The sequence below is a fragment of the Theropithecus gelada genome, chromosome 2 (genome assembly GCF_003255815.1).
Source record: "Theropithecus gelada isolate Dixy chromosome 2, Tgel_1.0, whole genome shotgun sequence".
In the NCBI taxonomy this organism is placed as follows: Eukaryota; Metazoa; Chordata; class Mammalia; order Primates; family Cercopithecidae; genus Theropithecus; species Theropithecus gelada.
Genome location: NC_037669.1, coordinates 133,562,086 through 133,585,141, shown reverse-complemented (window position 1 = coordinate 133,585,141; position 23,056 = coordinate 133,562,086). Strand labels below are relative to the sequence as shown.

The window sequence follows — 23,056 nt, the reverse complement described above, 5'->3', positions numbered from 1 at the left end:
TTTATACCATTATTCTTTAAGCATTTCCTCTATTTTCAGTTTTTTTAATTGTTTTAACTTTAAAACTTTTTTGTTAAAACTAGGACACAAACATATACATTAGCCTAAGCTTACACAGGGTCAGAATTGTCAATATCAACATCTTCCACCTGTATGTCTTCTCCCACCAGAAGGTTTTTAGGGGCAATAACATGCATGGAGCAGTCCTCTCTTACGGTAATGATGTCTTCTTCTGGAATACCTCCCAAAGGCCCTGCCTGAGGCTGTTACGATAAAAACTACAGTATAGTAAATACATAAACCAATAGCATAGTCATTTATCATCAAGTATTATGTGCTCTACATAATTGTATGTGCTATATTTTTATAAGACTGGCAGCGCTGTTTTGTTTGTTTGTTTCTACCAGCATCACCACAGTTGGATGAGTAATATGTTGTACCACAATGTTAGGGTAGCTATGACATCACTGGGCAATAGGAATTTTCAACTCCATTATTATAATCTTATGGAACCACCATTGTATATTTTATAGGCAGTCTGTTACCAACCAAAACATTTTTGCACATTACATAATTTTCTTCATGTAAAGCAACATCTCCAATGTGAATTGGGTTTGTTTGTGGAATTTTTTTTTTTTTTTTGACAGGGTCTCACTCTGTCATCCAGGCTGGAGTAGAGGGGCGCGATCTTGGCTCACTGCAACCTCCACCTCCTGGGTTCAAACAATTCTTCCACCTCAGCCTCCTGAGTAGCTAGGACTGCAGGCATGTGCCATCATGCCTGGCTAATTTTTGTATTTTTTGGTAGAGATGGGGTTTTATCATGTTGTCCAGGCTGGTCTTGAACTCCTGATCTCAAGTGATCCACCCACCTCAGCTTCCCAAAGTGCTGGGATTACAGGCATGAGCCACCACGCCCAGCCTCCAGTGTGAATTGTTTATGCAACATTTAGTTTCTGATTATGCACATACCGCCCACAGTCACTCAGAAAACTCAAGTAATTGAAATATGTTTTAGTGACAGCTTAAGTCAGAGGTCAGCAAACTAAGACCAATCAGCCAAATCCAGCCCACCACCAAGTTTTATAAAGTACTATTGAAACAAAAGCCACTCTCATTTGTCTACATATTGTCAATAGCTGCGTTTGTGCTACAGCAGCAGAATTGAATAGTTATGACAGAGACTGTATGGCCTACAAAGCCTAAAATACTTAGTGTCTTGCCCTTTACGGCAAAAGTTTGCTGATGCCTGGCTTAAATAAGAGTAATTCTAATACCAAAATACAATTACAAATATAATATGAAATATAATATATCTATATATACATACACACATATGTTATATAGGTACAAGTGTACATAAAAGAGAAATTATTGGGGAATGATCTCTTCTTTTGTGGTATTTGTGCCCCTCTACTCCTCTTACCTAGCTTTTTTTGCCCTGCATATTAAATATTAGTATTACATTCTTTATGAAATATATCTAGCAGTACAACTGGGGCATAAAATTTACTTCATGAACAGCTACTCTTCCTCTGAAGAACTGAATTTTGATTTTATGTATTTGTCATATTTTTGCATACTTGGGAGATCAGATTTCTGTTTAAACAGGATAGACTAGTGGTTTTCAAACTTTAGTGTGCCTCAAAATCACCTGGAGACTGATTGTTCCCCTCCCAGAGTTTCTGATTCAGGGAGTCTGAGATAGGGACTAAAGATTGCCTTGCTAACAAGTACACGCAGGTGATGCTGATACAATTGGTCTGGAGACCACACTTTGAGAACCACTGGAATAGACCTTCATTATAGTAAAAGAGTAATAGAGACCCATGAAAAGGCAGCATACACTGAGATAGCCTGAGTCTTCTGAAAATTTACCATTCTTTCCCAGAGTTGGCCTTGTGGCATTATGGACATGAATACTGTTTTACAAAACGTGCTGAAGACTGCCCTCATCCATGATGGCTTAGCATGTGGAATTTGCAAAGCTGCCAATGCCTTAGACAAGTTCCGAGCCCATCTTTACATGTTTGCATCCAGCTGTGATCTGTGATGAGCCTGTGTATGTCATGTTGGTGGCCTCAGAGAGGGAAAACCCTATAAAGTCATTGGTTTCAATTGTGTAGTAGTTAAGGACTATGGCAAAGAATCTCTGGCCAAGGATATCATTGAAGAGTACTTCAAATACAAAAAATAAGCAAATGAAAAATTTGGCTCATGGGAAAAAAGAGAGAAGGTTAAGTAGAGATGAAAAGCAGGATATAAAATAGAATATATACTATGAAAAAAATTTTAATTTAAAATTTTTTAATTGTATAAAAGAATACATAAGAAATTTTACCATCTTAACCATTTTAAGTATACAGTTCAGTAGTGTTATGTATATTCACACTGTTGTACAACAGATCTCCAGAACTTTTTCATCTTTCAAAACTGAAACTCTATACCCATTAAACTATAAGTCCCCCCTCCCTCTCCCGTAGCCCCTGGCAACCACCATTAAGAGTGTACCTACTTTTTCTTCCACAAGTTATTGGGGTACAGGTGGTATTTCATTACATGAGTAAGTTCTTCAGTGGCGATTTGTTAGATTTTGGTGCACCCATCACCCGAGCAGTATACACTGCACCATATTTGTAGTCTTTTATCCCTCACCCACCTCCCACTCTTCCTCCCAAGTCCCCACAGTCCATATTGTATCATTCTTTTTTTTTTTTTTTTGAGATGGAGTCTCGCTCAGCCGCCCAGGCTGGAGTGCAGTGGTGCAATCTCAGCTCACTGCAACTGCTGCCCCCCAGGTTCAAGCAATTCTCCTGCCTTGGCCTCCTGAGTAACTGGGACTACAGGCGCAAGCCACCATGCCTAGCTAATTTTTGTACTTTTAGTAGAGATGTGGTTTCACCATTTTGGCCAGGATGTCCTCGATCTCAACCTCATGATCCACCTGCCTCAGCCTCCCAAAGTGCTGGGATTACAGGCGTGAGCTACCACGGCCAGCCCATTGTATCATTCTTGTGCCTTTGTGTCTTCACAGCTTAGCTCCCACATATCAGTGAGAACATATTCTTCGCTTAGAATAATAGCCTCCAGTATCATCCAGGTTGCTGCAAATGCTGTTAATTAATTCCTTTTTATGGCTGAGCAGTATTCCATCATATATATATATATGTATGTTTCTTTATCCACTCATTGATTGATGGGCATTTGGTTTGGTTCCACAATTTGCACTTGTGAATTGTGCTGCTATAAACATGAGTGTGCAGGTATCTTTTTCATATAATGACTTCTTTTCCTTTGGGTAGATGGATACCCAGTGGTGGAATTGCTGGATCAAATGGTAGTTCTACCTTTAGTTCTTTAAGGAATCTCCATCTTGTTTTCCGTAGCAGCTGCATTCGTTTTCATTCCCACCAGCAGTGTAGAAGTGTTCCCTGATCATTGCATCCATGCCAACTTCTATTTTTTTAAATTTTTTTTTATTATGGCCGTTCTTGCAGGAGTAAGGTGGTCTTGCATTGTGGTTTGGATTTGCATTTCCCTGATCATTGGTGATGTTGAGCATTTTTTCATATATCCGTTGGCCATTTGTATATCTTCTTTTGAGAATTGTCTATTCATGTCCTTAGCCCACTTTTTGATGGGAGTGTTTTGTTTTGTTTCTTACTGATTCGTTTGAGTTCTTTGTAGATTCTGGATATTAGTCCTTTGTCAGATGTATAGATTGTGAATATTTTCTCCCACTCTGTGGGTTGTCTGTTTACTCTGCTGACTGTTCCTTTTGCTGTGGAAAAGCTCTTTAGTTTAATTAAGTCCCAACTATTTATCTTTGTTTTTATTGCATTTGCTTTTGGGTTCTTGGTTATGACATCCTTGCCTAAGACAACATCTAGAAGAGTTTTTACAATGTTACCTTCTAGAATTTTTATAGTTTCAGGTGTTAGATTTAAGAGCTTAACCCATCTTGAGTTGATTTTTGTATAAGTTGAGAGATGAGGATTCAGCACCACCATTTATTGAAAAGGGTGTCCTTTCCGCACTTCATGTTTTTGTTTGCTTTGTTGAAGATCAGTTGGCTGGAAGTATTTGGGTTTATTTCCGGGTTCTCTATTCTGTTCCATTGGTCTATGTGCCTATTTTTATACCAGTACCATGCTGTTTTGGTGGCTATGGCCTTATAGTATAGTTTGAAATTAGGTAGTGTGATGCTTCCAGATTTGTTCTTTTTGCTTATCTTGCATTGGCTAAGCAGGCTCGTTTCTGGTTCCATATGAATTTTAGAATTGTTTTTTTCTGGCTGGGTGCAGTGGCTTACACCTGTAATCCCAGCACTTTGGGAGGCCGAGGTGGGCAGATCATGAGATCAGGAGATTGAGACCATCCTGGCTAACACGGTGAAACCCTGTCTCTACTAAAAATACAAAAAATTAGCCAGGCATGGTGGCACGCGCCTGTAATCCTAGCTACACGGGAGGCTGAGGCAGGAGAATGGTGTGAACCCAGAGGCGGAGCTTGCAGTGAGCTGAGATTGTGCCACTGCACTCCAGACTGGGGGACAGAGCGAGACTTCGTCTCAAAAACAAAAAAACAGAATTGTTTTTTTCTAATTCTGTGAAGAATGATGGTGGTATTTTGATGGAGATTGTATTGAATTTGTAGATTGCTTTTGGCAGTGTGATCATTTTCACAATATTGATTCCACTCATCCATGAGCATGGGATGTTTCCATTTGTGTGTGTCATCTGTAATTTCTTTCAGCAATGTTTTGCAGTTTTCCTTGTAGAGGTCTTCAGCTCCTTCATTAGGTATATTCTTAAGCATTTTATTTATTTTTCAGCTATTGTAAAAGGGGTTGAGTTCTTGATTTGATTCTCTACTTGGTCGCTGTTAGTGAATAGAAAAAGTACTGATTTGTGTACGTTAATCTTGTATCTAGAAACTTTGCTGAATTATTTTATCAGTTCTAGGAGCTTTCTGGAGGAGTCTTTAGGGTTTTCAAGGTAATCGATCATATTGTCAGCAAACAGTGACAGTTTGACTCCCTGTTTTACCTATTTGGATGCCCTTTATTTACTTCTCTTGTCTGATTGCTCTGGCTAGGACTTCCAGTACTGTGTTGAAGAGAAGTGGTGAGAGTGGGCATCCTTGTTTTGTTCCAGTTCTCAGAGGGAATGCTTTCAACTCTTCCTCATTCAGTATTATGTTGGCTGTGAGTTTGTCATAAATGACTTTTATTACATTGAGGTATGTCCCTTGTATGCCGATTTTGCTGAGAGTTTTAATCATAAAGGGATGCTGGATTTTGTTGAATGCTTTTTCTGCATCTATTGAGATGATCATGTGATTTTTGTTTTTAATTATGTTTATGTGGTGTATGACATTTATTGACTTGCATATGTTAAACTATCCCCGCATCCCTCATATGAAACCCACTTCATCATGGTGGATTATGTTTTTGAAATGTTGGATTCAGTGAGCTGGTATTTTGTTAAGGATTTTAGCGTCTGTGTTCATCAAGGATGTCAGTCTGTAGTGTTCTTTTTTTGGTTATGTCCGTTCCTGGTTTTGGTATTAGGGTGATGCTGGCTTCACAGAATGAATTGGGGAGGGTTCCTTCTTTCTCTGTCTTGAGGAATAGTGTCAAAAGGATTGGTACCAATTCTTTGAATATCGGTAGAATTCTGCTGTGAATTCTTCTGGTCGTGGGCTTTCTTTGTTGATAATTTTTTTAATTACCATTTCAATCTCACTGCTCATTATTGGTCTGTTCAGGGTATCTAATTCTTGCTGATTTAAGCTAGGAGGGTTGTATTTTTCCAGGAATTTATCCATCTCTTCTAGGTTTTCTAGTTTATGTACGTAAAGGTGTTCATAGTAGCCTTCAATGAACTACAAAAGATAATTCAGTGATGTGAGTTTAGTATCTGCTGTTTCATTTCTTAATGAGGTTATTTGGATTTTCTCTCTTCTTTTCTTGGTTAATCTTGTTAATGATCTATCAATTTTATTTATCTTTTCAAAGAGCCAGCTTTTTGTTTCATTTATCTTTTGTATATTTTTGTTTCAATTTCATTTAGTTCTGCTCTGATCTTGGTTATGTCCTTTCTTCTGCTGGGTTTGGGTTTTTTTCTTGTTCCTCTAGTTCCTTGAGGTGTGACCTTAGAATGTCAGTTTGTGCTCTGTCAGTCTTTTTGATGTAGGTGTTTAGGGCTATGAACTTTCCTCTTAGCACTGCCTTTGCTGTAGCCCAGAGGTTTTGATTGATTGTGTCATTACTGTCATTTGGTTTGAAGAATTTTTAAATTCCCATCTTGATTTCATTTTAGACCCAGTGCTCATTCAGAAGCAGGTTATTTAATTTCCATGTATATTCATGGTTTTGAAGCTTCCTTTTGGAGTTGATTTCTAGTTTTAGTCCACTGTGATCTGAGAGAGTGCTTGATAAAATTTCAGCTTTCTTAAATATATTGAGCCTCATTTTATGGCCTATCTTATGGTCTGTCTTGGAGAAAGTTCCATGAGCTGTTGAATAGAATGTGTATTCCGGAGTTGTTGGTCAAAATGTTCTGTATATATCTGCTAAGTCCATTTGTTCCAAGGTATAGTGTAAATCCACTGTTTCTTTGTTGACTTTCTGTCTTGATGACCTGTCTAATGCTGTCAGTGGAGTATTGAAGTTCCCTACTATTATTGTGTTGCTGTCTGTCTCATTTCTTAGATCTATTAGTAATTGTTTTGTAAATTTGGGAGCTCCAGTTTTAAGTGCATATATGTGATATTTTCCTGTTGGACAAGGCCTTTCATCATTATATAATGTCCCTTTTTATCTTTTTTTAACAGCTGTTGCTTTAAAGTTTCTCTTGTCTGATATAAAAATAACTACCTCTGCTCACTGTTGGTGTCCATTTGCATGAAATGCCTTTTCTACCCCTTCACTTTACATTTATGTGAGTCTTTAATGTGTTAGGTAAGTCTCCTGAAGGCAGCAGATAGTTGGTTGGTAAGCTCTTATCCATTCTGCAGTTCTGTATCTTCTAAGTGGAGCATTTAGGCCATTTACATTCAATGTTAGTATTGAGGTGTGAGGTACAGTTGCATTCATTGTGCTGTTTGCTGCCTGTGTACTTTGTTTTTTGTTTTGTTTTTGCTTTTTAACTTATATTTTTGTCTTATAGGTCCTATGTGATTTATGCTTTAAAGAGGTTCTGTTTTGAGTGTTTCCAGAATTTGTTTCAAGATTTAGAGCTCCTTTTAGCAGTTCTTGTAGCAGTGGCTAGTGGCGAATTCTCTCAGCATTTTTTATCTGAAAAAGACTATCTTTCCTTCATATATGATGCTTAGTTTTGCTAGATACAAAATTCTTGGCTAGTAATTGTTTTGTTTGAGGAGGCTGAAGATATACGGCCCCAATCCCTGCTAGTTTGTAGGGTTTCTGCTGAGAAATCTGCTGTTAATCTGATAGGTTTTCCTTTATAGGTTATCTGGTACTTCTGTCTCACAGCTCTTAAGATTCTTTCCTTCGTCTTAACTTTGGATAACCTGATGACAATATGCCTAGGTGATGATCTTTTTGCAGTGAATTTCCTGGGTGTCTTTGTGCTTCTTGTATTTGCATGTCTAGTTCTCTAGCAAGACTGGGGAAGTTTTCCTCAATTTTTCCGCCAAATATGTTTTCCGAGCTTTTAGAATTCTCTTCTTCCTCAGGAACACCAATTATTCTTAGGTTTGGTCATTTAAAATAATCCTAGACTTCTTGGAGGATTTGTTCTTTTTCTTATTCTTTTTTCTTTGTCTTTGTTGTATTGAGTTAATTTGAAGATCTTGTCTTCGAGCTCTGAATTTCTTTCTTCTCATTGTTCAATCCTACTGCTGAGAATTTCCAGAGCATTTTGCATTTGTATAAGTGTGTCCTGAGTTTCTTGAATTTTTTATTGTTCTCTCTTTAAGCTATTTCCTTTAATATTTCTCCCTTCATTTCTCGTATTGTTCTTTGGATTTCCTTGCATTGGGTTTGCCTTTCTCTGGTACCTCCCTGATTAGCTTAATAACTAACCTTTGAGGTAACCTTTTTGAGGTAAAAAAAGATTTCAGGGATTTCTTTTTGGTTTGGATCCATTGCTGGTAAAGTAGTGTGATTTGGTGGGGGGTGTTAAAGAGCCTTGTTTTGTCATATTACCTGAGTTGGTTTTCTGGTTCCTTCTCATTTGGTTAGAGGGAACTAGAAAACCAACTCTGTCAGAGGGAAGGTCTAGGGCTGAAGGCTGTTGTTGAGATTCTTTTATTCCATGGGGTGTTCCCTTGATGTAGTACTCTCCCCCTTTTTCTATGGATGTGGCTTCCTTTGAGCCGAGCTGCAGTGATTGTTGTCTCTCTTCTAGGTCTAGCCCCCCAGTGAGTCTACCCAGCTCCGGGGTGGTACTGTCTGCACAGAGTCATATGATGTAAATCGTCTGTGGGTCCCTCAGCTGTGGATACCAGCTTCTGTTCCAGTGGAGGTGTTGGGAGAGTGCAGTGGACTCTGTGAGGGTTCTTAGCTTTGATGGTTTAATGTTCCATTTTTGTGAGGGTTGGCCTCCTGCTGGGAGGTGGCACTTTCCAGAGAGCATCAGCTGTGGTAGTATGGAGAGAAACCAGTGGTGGGCAGGGCCCTAGAACTCCCAAGATTATATGCCCTTTGTCTTCAGCAACCAAGGTGGGTAGGGAAGGACCATCAGGTGGGGGCAGGGCTAGGCATGTCTGAGCTCAGACTCTCCTTGGGCAGATCTTGCTGCGCCTGCTGTTGGAGATGGGGGTGAGGTTCCCATGTCAATGAAGTTGAGTACCTAGGAGGATTATGGCTGCCTCTGTTGAGTCATGCAGGGTGTCATGGAAGTAGGGGAGGGCAGCAGTCACAGGCCTCATCCAGCTCCCATGCAAACCAAAGGGGGCCGGTCTCACTCCCACCATGCCCCCACAACAGCCCTGAGTCTGTTTCCAGGTGTTGGGTGAGCCAGGCTTGAGAACTTGCCCCAGACTACCCGTCTTCCAGCTGCGAAAGAAAAGGGCTTGGTTCTTCCCCCACTGTGGAGTCTGCACACGGGATTTGCGTCCTCCCCCGAGTTCTGGCCACGAGGCTTTCCATCCCATTCAAATTGTTATGGAGTTCAGCTGGAGATTTCCTTCTCCCTGTGGTGTTTTCCCCGCAGCTCCTCTGGCCACCCTCCCAGTGGATTCCTGTGGTGTCAGGCAGGAATGTCCTTCTTGGGCACCCATTGAACTCCCAGGGCCTTTCTGCTGCTTCCTCTACCCCTGTATTTCACTCAGCTCTCTAAATTGACTCAGCTCCAGGTAAAGTCAGAAACTTCTCCTGCAAACAGACCTTCAGTTTCTCTAGTGGGGGTGTGTGTTCGGGAGAGGAGACTCTCCCATTCTCACTTCCACAGTTGGGGCACTGTATTTGGGATGTCTCCCAGGTCCTGCAGGAGCAGTCAGCTTCCTTCATCAGCTCTGTGGGTCCTCTCAGGATTGCTGGTTTGTTCTTGCAGTCATTCTGGAGCCAAAATTCACAATGCAAGCCTCCATGATGCTGCTCTGTCCATCCGGGTTAGAGCTGCAGTCTAGTTCTGCCTCCTGTCCACCATGATCAGATCAGGCTACTGTGAAAACATTTATAGCCAATGAATTTAAGGTAATATGCAGTGAAAATTTGTTAAGAGTAGGCTAAAATGTTCCTTTGCTATTTCATATTACTTTTTAAATTGTAAGACCTAGATTTATACACTGGTCTTTCTACTCATTGGGTACTGAGTGGTCTACTTACTACTTACAGAGTGGCCTTTGGTCATATCATTTAACCTCACTGAACTTCAGTTCTTGAAGTAAAAATGAAGAAAACAGTGCTTATCTCACAGAGATTTTATAAGAACTAACTATATGAAAGCACTTTCGCAAGTGTATCCAAATGTTAGCTGGAGGCTGTATAAATACAAAATCTTGATTGTTGAAGGATATAGAAAGCATACCTATTATGAAATAATCTCACCAGTAGATAAAGGAAACCTTTTAAAGTCTATGAGAGGAAAGAGATGATCAAGACTGTCTTCACTAGTTATTAAGTGTATTAGATTCATTTGTTAAGTATGTCCTTTAGATCTGACGTTTGGCCTTCAAATTTTTATTAACTTGGACTGTTTAGGCTTTTGAGGTTTCATTTGTCAAAGTTGTTAGTTCTTGTGTATTACTAACACAAATATTTATGTATAGCTTTGGCCTGTTATCAATGGAAATCAGAAAATCAATAAACTTAATAGTTGTTCGTTACACAGTTGATACATTTGCAGGACTATGTTGAGTACTGTCAGTGAATAATCAATTCAGTCAAAATCTATTACCAGGTCACTGCCAATTTGTTTTATAGTATACTGTTTTATTTATGACTTTCATAGGTACTGCAGCACTTTTTATGAAGTCGTCTTTTGTGGGATTCATACTGCTTATAATTTTGATCCTTTCACCTAGTTGGAAGCACCTGTCACCCTGGAGGTATTCCTAGATTAGCCCTCTCTTGATGTAAGCAGGGCTCTAACTCTTAGGCCAGCTTTCTTTCACCCTAGGATTAATTTCATCAAGTTTATTCACGGAGCCAGTTTATAGTTACTGATTCCCTACTCTGGGCTGAATACTGTGGGAGTACATACAAGAACTCTTCTGTATTATATCATCTAGTGGGTGAGAAACTCTGTAAAACTCTAATGTAAGGAGAATAAATGCTCAGTAGAGCTTTGGGAAGGTTTCATTAGGAGTGGCATTTGAGCTGAATTTTGCAGAAGTAAAATTCATTTTGAAAAACTAGATGATAGATATTACAGGCTGAAGGAAGAACCCGAAAGGAAGTTTTGCATGCTGTGGAAGTTCATAGAAGGTTTCTAGTAAGACTTATATAGGTTCAAGGAAGAAAGTAGATTGTAAACTGAGGGTTAAGAATAAATAAGAATTGGGTAGATGAAAGGGAAAAAGGATAGGAATGTTCCAAGTAAAGGGAACAGCATTTGTGAAACCTATAAACAAGAGAATATGGTTCTTCAGAGAATTGAAAACTGAATGAAATTTAACATGGCTGAAACCGAGTGATCCATGTAGGAAAATGATGTGCACCAAGCATAGAGGTCTTATCATGCAGAGATTTACAAACATTTCTCTAAAAAGCAAATAAAAATCACAAGGAAATTTGTTAGAGCTACTGGGGAAACACTGCAGGACAACGTTGTGGGCAAGGATTTTTTGGGTAAGGCCTCAAAAACACAGACAACAGAAGCAAAAATAGACAAATGGGATTGCATCAACCTATAAAGCTGCTCAGCAAAGGAAACAGTCAACCAAGTGAAAAGACAAGCTACAAAATGGCAGAAAATACTTGTAAACTATCCATCTGAGAAGGGATTAATAACCAAAATATGTAAGGAACTCAAATGTTTAACTCAAGAGCACATAATAATAATAACAATTCCATTAAAAATCAGCCAAACAGCCAGGCACGGTGGCTTATGCCTGTAATCTCAGTGTTTTGAGAGGCCGAGATGGGAGTATGTATCACATGGAGCCAGGAATTTGAGGCCAGCACGGTCAATGTAGCAAAATAATAATAATAATAATTATTATTATTATTATTTTAAAAAGGAGGGAGGTGGGTATTTATAGAGACTCTTATTGTACAGCCTTTTTCAAAGCATGTAACTTAAAAAAGGAAAATCGAGCAAAACACCAGAATAGACATTTCTGAAAAGAAGACGACATATAAACGGTCAACAGTATATGAAAAAATGCTCACCATCACTAATTATCAGGGAAGCACAAATTAAAAGCACAATGAGACATCATCTCACCTCAGTTAAAATGGCCGTTAGTTAAAAGACAAAAATTAGTGGTTGCTGGCAAGGATGCAAACAAAAGGAAACCCACATACATTGTTGGTGGGACTGTAAAGTATATAGCCAATATGGAAACCAGTATGGAGGTTTCTTAAAAAACTAAAAGTACAACTACCATATGAGCCAGGAATAATATATATATAGGTATATATATATATATCCCAAAAAGGAAACAATCTATGGAAAAATATCTGCGCCCTCATTTATTGCAGCACTAGTCCCAATGGCAAAGATATGAAGTCAATCATATCTTTCATGGAGGTAGGAAGTAGAATCATGGTTATCAGAGGCTGAGAAGGGCGAGGGATGAAGAGAAGTTGGTTAAAGAGTACAAAAATAACAGATGGAAGGAATAAGTTCTAGTATTTGACAGTATAGTAGGGAAACTATAATTAACTATAATATTTATTATATATTTCAAAATAGCTAGAAGAGAAGAATTCTGATGTTCCCAACACAAAGAAAAATGTTTGAAGTGATAAATATTCCAGTTACCCTAATTTGATAATTATACATTGTATACATGTATCAAAATAGCACAGGTACCCCAAAATAAGTACAACTATTATATATCAGTATTTTAAAAAAAAATTGTTCAGGGCTCACAGGGTAGGTTTTTATAGGTGATATTATAAATGTTGTTCTGAAAAAAAGCATGAGTAGCAGCACCTTGAAAGTTGGCCTGTTTTATGTATGAAATAAAATGTGACAATTCTTATTTTGTTCAACAGGATTAGTATTATTCTCTTTTGTTTAAAAAATGCAAGAATGCTTGAGTGTCCAAATTTTCACCAAAACCTTTTAATAGGCATTTGAATAATATCTCAGTTTGTTTGTTTGTTTGTTTGTTTGTTTGTTTGTTTTAGACTGAGTCTCGCTCTGTCGCCCAGGCTGGAGTGGAGTGGCACGATCTCAGCTCACTGCAAGCTCCGCCGGGTTCACTCCATTCTCCTGCCTCAGCCTCCCAAGTAGCTGGGACTACAGGCGCCCACCACCGCACCCAGCTAATTTTTTTGTATTTTTAGTAGAGACACCGTGGTCTCCATCTCCTGACCTCATGATCCGCCTGCCTCGGCCTCCCAAAGTGCTGGGATTACAGGCCTGGTCCACCACGCCCAGCCAATATCTCAGTTTCTAATCCAGGGCATTGGCCAGGTGCGATGGCTCACTCTTATAATCTCAGCACTTTGAGAGGCTGAGACAAGAGGATTGCTTAAACTCAGGAGTTTGAGACCAGCCTGGGTAACATAGTGAGACCCCATCTCAACTAAAAAAATTAAAAGTAGCCCAGCATGGGGGCACACGCCTGCAATCCTAGATACTCAGGAGGTTCCAATGGGAGTATCCCTTGAGCCCAGGAGATCAAGGCTGCAGTGAGCTATGATCATGCCACTGCACTCTAGCATAGGTAATAGAATGAGAGAGAGTCTGTCTCCAAAAAAAAATTAAATTTTAAAAATAAATAATAATAATCTAGGGATTTTTGTGGGTTTTGGTTTTGCTTTAAAAAAAAAAAAATTAGTCTTTCAATGAAAATAGTTTAAATGGTTTGGAATTTGCTTCTAAGAACTGTAGCCAGTTTGAAGGCTATGATGATCAGTTGTCTGGCACCCAGTCACAAGACCATAGATCTTCCTATCTCTCTATCTTACTCGTTTTCCTTCTCCTCTGTTTCTCTTTTTTTCTTCTTATTTCTCCCTCCTGTCATTTCATCCCTTGTGTGTCTCTTTATGTCATATTTGTCTCTCTACCCTCTCTCTATACCTATTTCCTAACCCCCATTTTGCTTTCTTAACTGTCCACAATATAGAACTAAAGTCTGTGTCATACCTAATGAACGTCACTTTGTTTTTCTCTTTTTTTTTTTGAAAATGCATAGGTAGTTGTCCCCCCTTATCTGTGGTTTCTCTTTCTTTGGTTTCAGTTACTCACAGTGAACTGTAGTCCAAAAATATGAAATGAAAAATTCCAGAAATAAACAATTTGTAAGTGTTAAATTGTGCTGAGTAATGTGATGAAATCTCACACCACCACACATGAACCGTCTCTTTGTCCAGTGTATTCACACTGTATACACTACCGCTCATTAGTCACTTTGTTGCCGTCTCAGTTATCAGATCAACTTTTGCAGTATCTCATCACATAGGCATTTTATCATCTCACGTCATCACAAGAAGGATGTACAATAATATCTCTTGAGAGATGGGGTCTTGATCTGTTGCCCAGGCTGCCCTTGAACCCCTGGGCTCAAGCAATCCTCCCACCTCTGCTCTCTGATTTGCAAATATTTTCTCCTATTCTGTTGGTTGTCTTTTTTTACTTTCTTGATTGTATTCTTTGAAGCACAGATGTTTTTAATTTTGATGAAGTTCAGTTTATCTGTTTATTTTTTGTTACTTCAGCTTATAGCGTGATATTTAAGAGGGCTTTGCCTAACCTAAGATCACAAAGATTTACTACTGTCATTTCTTCTGAGAGTTGTATAGTTTTAGATTTTATATTTAGATCTGTGATCCGTTTTGAGTTCATTTTTGTGTAGGATGTGAAAGATCCAACTCTATTATTTTACATGTGGATTATTCCAGCAGTCCCAGACCCACTTGTTGACCTCATTCAGTTTATAACTGTTTTTATTAAGTATGACATACATTCAAAAGCCTCTTTATAAGATATGTAAAGGGCATAAAGAATAACAGTAATATAGACACCTGCACAGAACTTCTAACTTGAGATACAGAAAAATGAAAACTCTTCTGCAAAATTCTTCAATCTTTTCTATTCTGAATTTTATGCCTATTTTTCTCTTGCTTCTCTGTATGCTTTCACCACATCTGTGTGTATTACCAGTAATATAAAATTTAGTTTTAGAAATGTATTTCTGATTTTACAAATTTAAGTAAGCTGAGGTGGGAGGATCGCTTGAGCCCAGGGGTTCAAGGCCAGCTGGGCAACATAGCAAGGCTGCATCTCTTAAAAGATATTACATTAATATTTTACAAATTAAAAAATTAAAAGATGTTATATTTTACAAAGTAAAAAATCGTATATAAATTTTTATGACTTGCTTTCTTTTTCTGTTCAACATTATGGTATACCATAGTGATAGTAATGTCTATAGTTGTAGTTTATTCATTTTCACCATTGTATAATATTCTATTTTTAGACTATACCAAAACTTATTCATTCTCTTCTTGATGCACATTTGGTTATTTCAGATTTTTTGCTATTACAAACATAAACATTCTTATACCTCTTTCCTGGTATACACGTGCAAGCATTTCTCCAGGGTACATATATGCCTAGGAGTAGAATTGCTGGGGTATAAAGTACACACATCTTCAGTTCACCACATAGTGCCACATTGTTTCCAAAGTGATTGATGCCAGTCTTCACTCCTAAGTATAGCATAACATTTCTGGTTGCTCCACATCCTTGCCATACTTTATCTTTCCAGACATTTTGATTGTTGCCAGTATGTGATTTCATTGCCACAGTGCAATGACTATAAAATGTTATCTGACTTTGATTTGCAAGATCATTTCCAAGATTACTAACAGAGTTGAGCGTCTTCTCATGTATGTATTGGTCATTGGTATTCCTTTATCCATGACATGTTTATTCAGGTTTTAATTACATGTTTCTATTGGTTTATCTTTTGTTAGTTCTTTGTAAATTAATATGTATTACGGATATCTTCTCTTAATATGTCTTAATTTTTATATATTCAAATTTATTAGTCCTTTTATACTTTATATTTTTTATGTCCTGTTTCAGAAAATTCTTCCCTAAGTCAAGGTCATAAGCATATTCTCCAAAGAATTTCCCATTTAAATTCTTAATCCACCTGGAATTGATTTTTTTTAATGTTTAATTTTCATGGGTGTATAGTAGGTGTCTACATTTATGGGGTACATGAAATGTTCTGATACAGGCATGCAATGCATAATAATCACATCCCAGAGAATGGGGTACTCATCCCCTCAAGCATTTATCCTTCGTGTTACAAACAATCCAATTATACTTTTTTAGCTGTTTTTAAATGTCCAATTAAGTTACTGACTATAGTTAGCCTGTTGTCCTATCAGATAGTAGGTTTTATTCATCCTTTCTAACTGTATTAGAATTGATTTTTAAGTCTTCATATCTAGTAAGACAAGTCTCACACTTGATTTTTCTTCTACATGAATAATTGGTTATTTTTAGTCTTTGTTCTTCCATATGAACGAGGTTTTCAGGTTTCATTAAATAGATTAAGTAAATAAATTGACCAGCTAAAATGGTAAGAGTTTTATTGAAATTACATTGACTCCATAGACTGATTTAGTGAGAATGATGTCTTTGTGATATTGAGTATTTTTATCCTGGAGCATGGAATAGCGCTGCATATTTATTTAGGTTTTCTTTAGTATCTGTTAATAAACTTTTACAATTTTCTCCCTAAAGAATTGGCATATCATTTGTTGGATTTATTCCTAGTTGCCTTATATTTTTTGCTGTTAATATTGTTATCTTTTTAAAATTACATTTTCTGTTCAGGGCTGCTATACAGAAATGAAGTTGATTCTTGAGTATTGATTTTGTACCTAACAAATTATCTGTAGATACTTTAGGGTTTTCTATAAAAACAATCATCTTTTTATCTCTTCCTTTCCACTTGTTATGCCATTTATTTCTTTTTCTTATCTTATTGCACTGACTGCAACCACCAGTAACCAGTACCTAATAGAAATGGTTAGCTAGTATCATCATCCTGTTTGTGATCATTAAGGTATTGCTTTTTAATATTTAACAATTAAGTATGTTACTTACTTTATCTTTTTTATGGGGGGTGGTGTTTGTTTTAGTGGATTCCCTTTCAGATCACAGACGTTTCCTTCCTTTTTTGTTTTGTTTCAATCTCAAGTAAATACTAAGTTTTGTTAGACTTTTTTCTTTTTTTAGAGACAGGGTCCTGCTATGTTGCCCCAGGTAGGGTGCAGTGGCATGATCATGGCTCACTGAAGTTTTGAACTCCTGGATACAAGTGATCCACCTCAGCTTCCCAAAGTGCTGGAACTATAGGTGTGTACCACAAAACCCAGCTAACTATTTTTTGTGTGTGTGTGGAGACAGGTCTGACCAGGTTGGTCTGGAAATCCTGGAATCAGGCAGTCCTCCTGCCTCAGCTTCCCAAAGTGAGGATTAGAGGCATGGGCCATCACACCCAGCTGACTTTAGTTTTTTCAGTTTAATTTTTCTCTTTTAATCCCAAAATGTTATTAAGTATGTTAATATATCTTCTATGTTAAACTAAATTTGAGGTCCTAGAATAAACCAAACATGGTTATGGTGTATTATCTATTTTAAACCACTTGATTTCATTTATTTTTATATAAATTATGCATATGTACATATATACATGTGTGTGTATAGTTTTAGTCTTAGGGAGACCTTCTCAGAGCACTCAGTCTGAACTAGCCACTGGTCCCTTTCTAGCACAACAGATAGTGAAGAAAACAGTGTTCACTCTCTAATACAAGAGAGAGTAGAGAAGTCACTGGTCACTCTAATGTAAGAGAGTAGAGAAACCAGTTACTTGTGAGGCTATTACAGAAGTCCAGGCAAGAAATGGTGAACACCCAGACCAGGGTTAGCACAGAAGACAGAGACATATATGGGATGTAGAATTAATAAAAATTTGTGGAAGGTAAGAGAATTATGAAAATGAAGGCCGATTTCCAAGTTTCTGGATCAAGCAACCAGATAAATGATGGTTCATTCATTAAAACGAGAAAGACCTGAGTGGGTGGAGTTAAGAGTTCAGTTTTGAAGATGATAGCTTTGAGATGACTATATGTTAAAAAAAAAAAAAAAAAAAAAAAAAGTCTTTAAGTCTGGAGTTCAGAAGAGAGAGCCTGTACTCCCATACCCTTTTTGCATCTGCATTCATGATTTGCTTCTGTGACTTTTTTTGGTACTGTTCTTGACTGGGTTTTAAAAAGCAAGATTGTGCTAGCCTAGTAAGATGAATTAGGAAGTCAGTTTATGTGACATCAAAATTATCTTTTCCTTGAATGTTTGATAGAACTTTTCTGTAAATCTTCTGAGTACAGTGTTTATAAAAGATTTTTTTTTTTTTTTTGTCAAATGATTCCATTTCTTTATGGGTTAAAGGACTACTGTAACTCTTCATTTTGGGTCATAGATTTTTTTTTTAACTTCCTGTGATCTCAGCAATACGTTTAATTTGTTTTTTTAAATATTTAATATTCTTGTCATGGAAGTATCATTTAGAAGTATCAGTAGAAGTATCATTTAATTTATATCCATATCCTCCATAATCTAGGAAACAGAAGTCTTCATTTAACCACCATCCCTCTCCAATTTTACTTAATGTCATTCCATTAAAACTGCTTTTGTCAAAATCACCAATACTCTCTAATTTTCCAAATCTAGTATAATTTTTCTAATCACTTGCAAACTCTGAGCAGCATTTAACTCAACCGACCACACTATTCTTTCGGAAACACCCCCTTTTTCAGTTTATATGACATAATACCGAATCTGGTTTTTCTACCAGCATAGCCATTCTGTCTCCTTTTCTTCTTCTTGATTTCCAAGTGTTGTTTACAAGAACTCGGTCCTTTTCTTTTCTATCTCTGTATTTTTCTTCTCAGGTGAATTTATCATTTTTCATTAGTGTAAATATGTGTACTTATTACGTCCAAATTTTTATCTTAAGTACAGGCTCTCTCTTCTGAACTCCAGACTTGAAGACTTTTTTTTTTTTTTAACATATAGTCATCTCAAAGCTATCATCTTCAAAACTGAACTCTTAACTCCACCCACTCAGGTCTTTCTCGTTTTAATGAATGAACCATCATTTATCTGGTTGCTTGATCCAGAAACTTGGAAATCGGCCTTCATTTTCATAATTCTCTTACCTTCCACAAATTTTTGTTAATTCTACATCCCAAATATATCTCTGTCTCCTGTGCTAACCCTGGTCTGGGTGTTCACCATTTCTTGCCTGGACTTCTGTAATAGCCTCACAAGTAACTGGTTTCTCTACTCTCTTACATTAGAGTGACCAGTGGCTTCTCTACTCTCTCTTGTATTAGAGAGTGACCACAGTTTTCTTCACTATCTGTTGTGCTAGAAAGGGACCAGTGGCTAGTTCAGACTGAGTGCTCTGGGAAGGTCTCCCTAAGGAGCTGACATTTAAGCTAAAATCTGAATAACAGGGAGGGACTTGCCATCCAAAGAGCATTCTAGATCTAGGAGGAAACAGCTTCTGTAAAGATTATAAGGTAAAAAATAAGTCTCAAATCTTAAGAACCCTGAAGAAGGCCAGTTTGGCAAGGGTTGGAAATTTGGTTAAAGTGTTTAGCAGGAGCCAGATTATACCAGGCTTTGTAAGTAAGAGCATAAAATGTGAACTTTATTCTAAATGAAGTAAGAGGCCAATTAAAAGTGATGCTTTGAATTTAAGGGGTGAGAGAGAGGAACTGAAGATGGGGCATATGAGTCTAGAGTTTGGGAAAGATGTTAAGGCTAAAGCTAAAGATTTGAGGACCACCAGCCTACAAACGGTAGTTATAACTATATATTACCTAGAGAGAGAATATAGGTAAAGAAGAGAAAGGAGCCTACATTGAGCCTTGGAGTACTCTAATGTTCAGAGGTACCGGTAGAGAAAAATGAGGAATTGTGACCAGTGAGGAAAAGGAAAACCAGAAGTGTATGATGTCGTGGAAGCCAAATGAAACTAAAAAGTGTTTCAAGAATGAAGAAGTGGTCACTTCTGTTGAATGACGGACTGGAGAAGAAATAGAAATAGAATCCTTCTATCAAGGTCAGCCTTGAGTAGTTTCAAGGACAGTCAAAAGTAGCTTTTAAATACTCTCCAGAAATTCTTAGAAGAGGTAAACAAGTATCTTCCACTTTTCCAAATTTAATTTGGAAAATTAAATTGGCCATTTCTATTTTGTAGCAAAATTTTAGAGTGGTTAACTTTTTGGACAAGATCAGGTTTTCTTAAAGCTTACAACTTCACGGTGTCTCTGACTAGACAGACACAAAGAAATAAATATGTTCTCCTAGCAATCAGCACATGGAGGAACAATTAAACTTGTCTTATTTAGAAGAATCCTTCTTGTAGTCATCACTTTTGAACAGACTATTTGCAGTCAGTGATTATTTAAGGTAGTGCTTGGCTTTCTGACTGTGTTTACTATAGAAGACTTTGAGAAATGGGCAGCAGAGAGACACTGAAAATTATCTTTTAAATCCATTTCCTGAGTATTTGGGTCAAATGACTTTCTGATGTGTTGGACAGTAATTGCTTCCAGGGAATTGTTTTTACTGTCTGCCAAATCACTGTCTTATTGCTTCTGGATTATTGACCTCCTATGTCCATCTAGCTGACAGGATCAAGCCCTGAGTCAGCCTGTAAAAACTCTTCTTGAAATGTTTAAAATTAATCGTGGATTTGCAGTGGTTTCATTTTCAAAGGTTTATGTTTATTGCTGACATTGTTATGTGATAGTTTTGTGATTATTAAATGAGTTTAAGTAGACCTAGAAGTGTGTTATGCATGTCTATGTATGTGGGTATATATATATAAAATTTTTATTTATAATCAGTCTTAGTCTTCATGGGTTGGAATTTTATTCCCATATTTTTTGCTTGGATTGAAATGGCATGCTTATCTAACATAGCTAGTATTCTCTGGTTATTTCCTGGTTATGTAGTTATAGATACTACAAACTGGTAAACATACCTTAAGAGGTTTCCAGATTTCTCCATCTGTATGGATTAATACATTTTCTGCCCAAATTTTGAGACATAACAGAATGATTGCCACTACCATCTCCTCTTTCCCAAAGATCACATATTTTTAGAAGACTAGTCACCTATTGGTGGTAGTTAATGTTATGACTCCATAAGAATTAAAATAAGTGAAATATTAATAGATTGCTTAGAAATTATGTTGTTATGGTTAGAGATTATGCCTCAGAGCCACTGTCATTCCACGCTAGTCACCAACAGATCTCCATGTGAAGCTCAAGACTGTTGTACATGTTCTATTTGTTGTCTCCTTACTCTCCTTCCTTCTACTGCCTCACATCTTTGGAACCCCTTGTCCTGCCTTATCCCTAGGGTTTAGCACACAATCCTCATCTTTCCATCAGTTCCTCATCCTCTGGATTTTTCATTTGTCCAAGTTTTTCAATGCTTCAGGGCCCTGTTTTCTTCTATGAAATAACGAACTCACCTCTGCTGAAGTGCCACTTCTGCCCAGAGATCATATTTGCACTTTAGTATACACCATATCTTTACTCAAAAAAAAGGATGTAAATTTAATGTAAAGACTTGCCTAAGATTATATCATTAGTTGTGGAGCTAGAACTTAGAGCGCTAATATTCAGTCACTTACTTCACTTGTAAATAGAGCTGGAGTTGCCTATTATATTGCAATCTTATGACTTAAAGCATTGTATTTGTCATGAAAAAACACTTAGTAAAAACAAATTAATGGTTAATAATAATATTGTTGCCGGGCGCGGTGGCTCAAGCCTGTAATCCCAGCACTTTGGGAGGCCGAGACGGGCGGATCACGAGGTCAGGAGCTCGAGACCATCCTGGCTAACACGGTGAAACCCCGTCTCTACTAAAAAATACAAAAAACTAGCCGGGCGAGGTGGCGGGCGCCTGTAGTCCCAGCTACTCGGGAGGCTGAGGCAGGATAGTGGCATGAACCCGGGAGGCGGAGCTTGCAGTGAGCTGAGATCCGGCCACTGCACTCCAGCCTGGGTGACAGAGCGAGACTCCGTCTCAAAAAAATAATAATAATAATAACAATAATAATAATAATATTGTTTGTTCCTACAGCTGATTTCCTTCAAATGTGCTGAGGAATGGGCTAAAATATATAATCTCATTTCCCATTTGTTAATTCCTTTATTTATTTGTTTATGCTATGCTTCCTATATCTGAATGACTCTATATATTTCTCAGTTTAATCTAGCAAATGTGGGGACTAGAATGATTTACTTTATTGATATGATAATGTATTAGAAATAGGTTAAAATAAAGAAACTTTTCTGTTTTTATAAAAGGTAGAATCATTATTGATGTGAGATTTCCAGCTGAAAAGTTTGCTACTCTTTTTTTCTTAGAGCAGAATTTTTAAAATGAAATCATTAGGCTATCTCACCAGAATATTTTAAGTGAAGAAAAATTAGCTTTGCATACAATTCATAGCTCTGACTTATTATCATATAACTTCCATAACATTGTGAAGATTTCAGGCTTCTCCAAAATAAGCAGCAATAAATAATAATCATATATTCCTTGATACAGCTTGGCCAACTGTATTTCAACATACAAAAACACACAAGGCCTACTTTACTTTTGTTCCCCCCTTTGAGACAGGTTTCACTCTGTCATGCTGGCTAGAAAGCGGTGGCACAATCACGGCTCACTGCAGCTTTGAACTCCGGGGCTCAAGTGATTCCTCCACCACAGCCTTCCAAACACTAAGATTACAGGCATGAACCACTGCATCCAACCCTACCCTTCTTTCATAATAAAGATAATGTGGCATTTAGGGCTTGTCTTGATTAAAAGCCAAGAATATTATTTGCATTTCTTAGAAAGAAGAAGCTGAACTGAGGATAAAGTAGTGTCAAAATGATGACCAAATGGAAGGGAGATTATAATTGCAGATTTCAGAACACAGTTTAGTATACATATGTATATTACTTCTTAAATAATGGTTTGAGGAGTGGAGATTATTCGTTCATTTGATTTGAGATCTCCATGCTTCATTTTTTTTCCCTGGGAAGTTAGAATTTTCCCTCATGGTTCAGACTCTTAAAAATATATACTCACCCTAAGTTCTTTAAAGATCCTGAACAGTTGCCTTCTCTATTAGTCTTTCATTCTTTATTCTCCTTTTTGATTTTTCTGTCATCAGTGACACCTGAATACATTTTCCAGGCTACACTCATTGACCAAAAAGGAAAAAACTTGGCATCAACATTGTTTTTAGTCATTAAACGATTATGTTCTTATGTGGCAACTCCTTTATAAAGTAACATGAACATGACTCAACTTTGGCTCTAAAATTAGAAGAAATAAAGATTTGCAATAGCAGTATCTGTATGTGA

At 37.4% G+C, this 23,056-nt stretch overlaps 1 protein-coding gene across 4 annotated transcripts in view; it reads left to right on the top strand.

Annotated features, from left to right (window-relative positions):
• RSRC1 (arginine and serine rich coiled-coil 1) overlaps positions 1-23,056 on the top strand; it is a 421,306-nt gene that overhangs the window by 376,055 nt on the left and 22,195 nt on the right. The window lies entirely within an intron of this gene.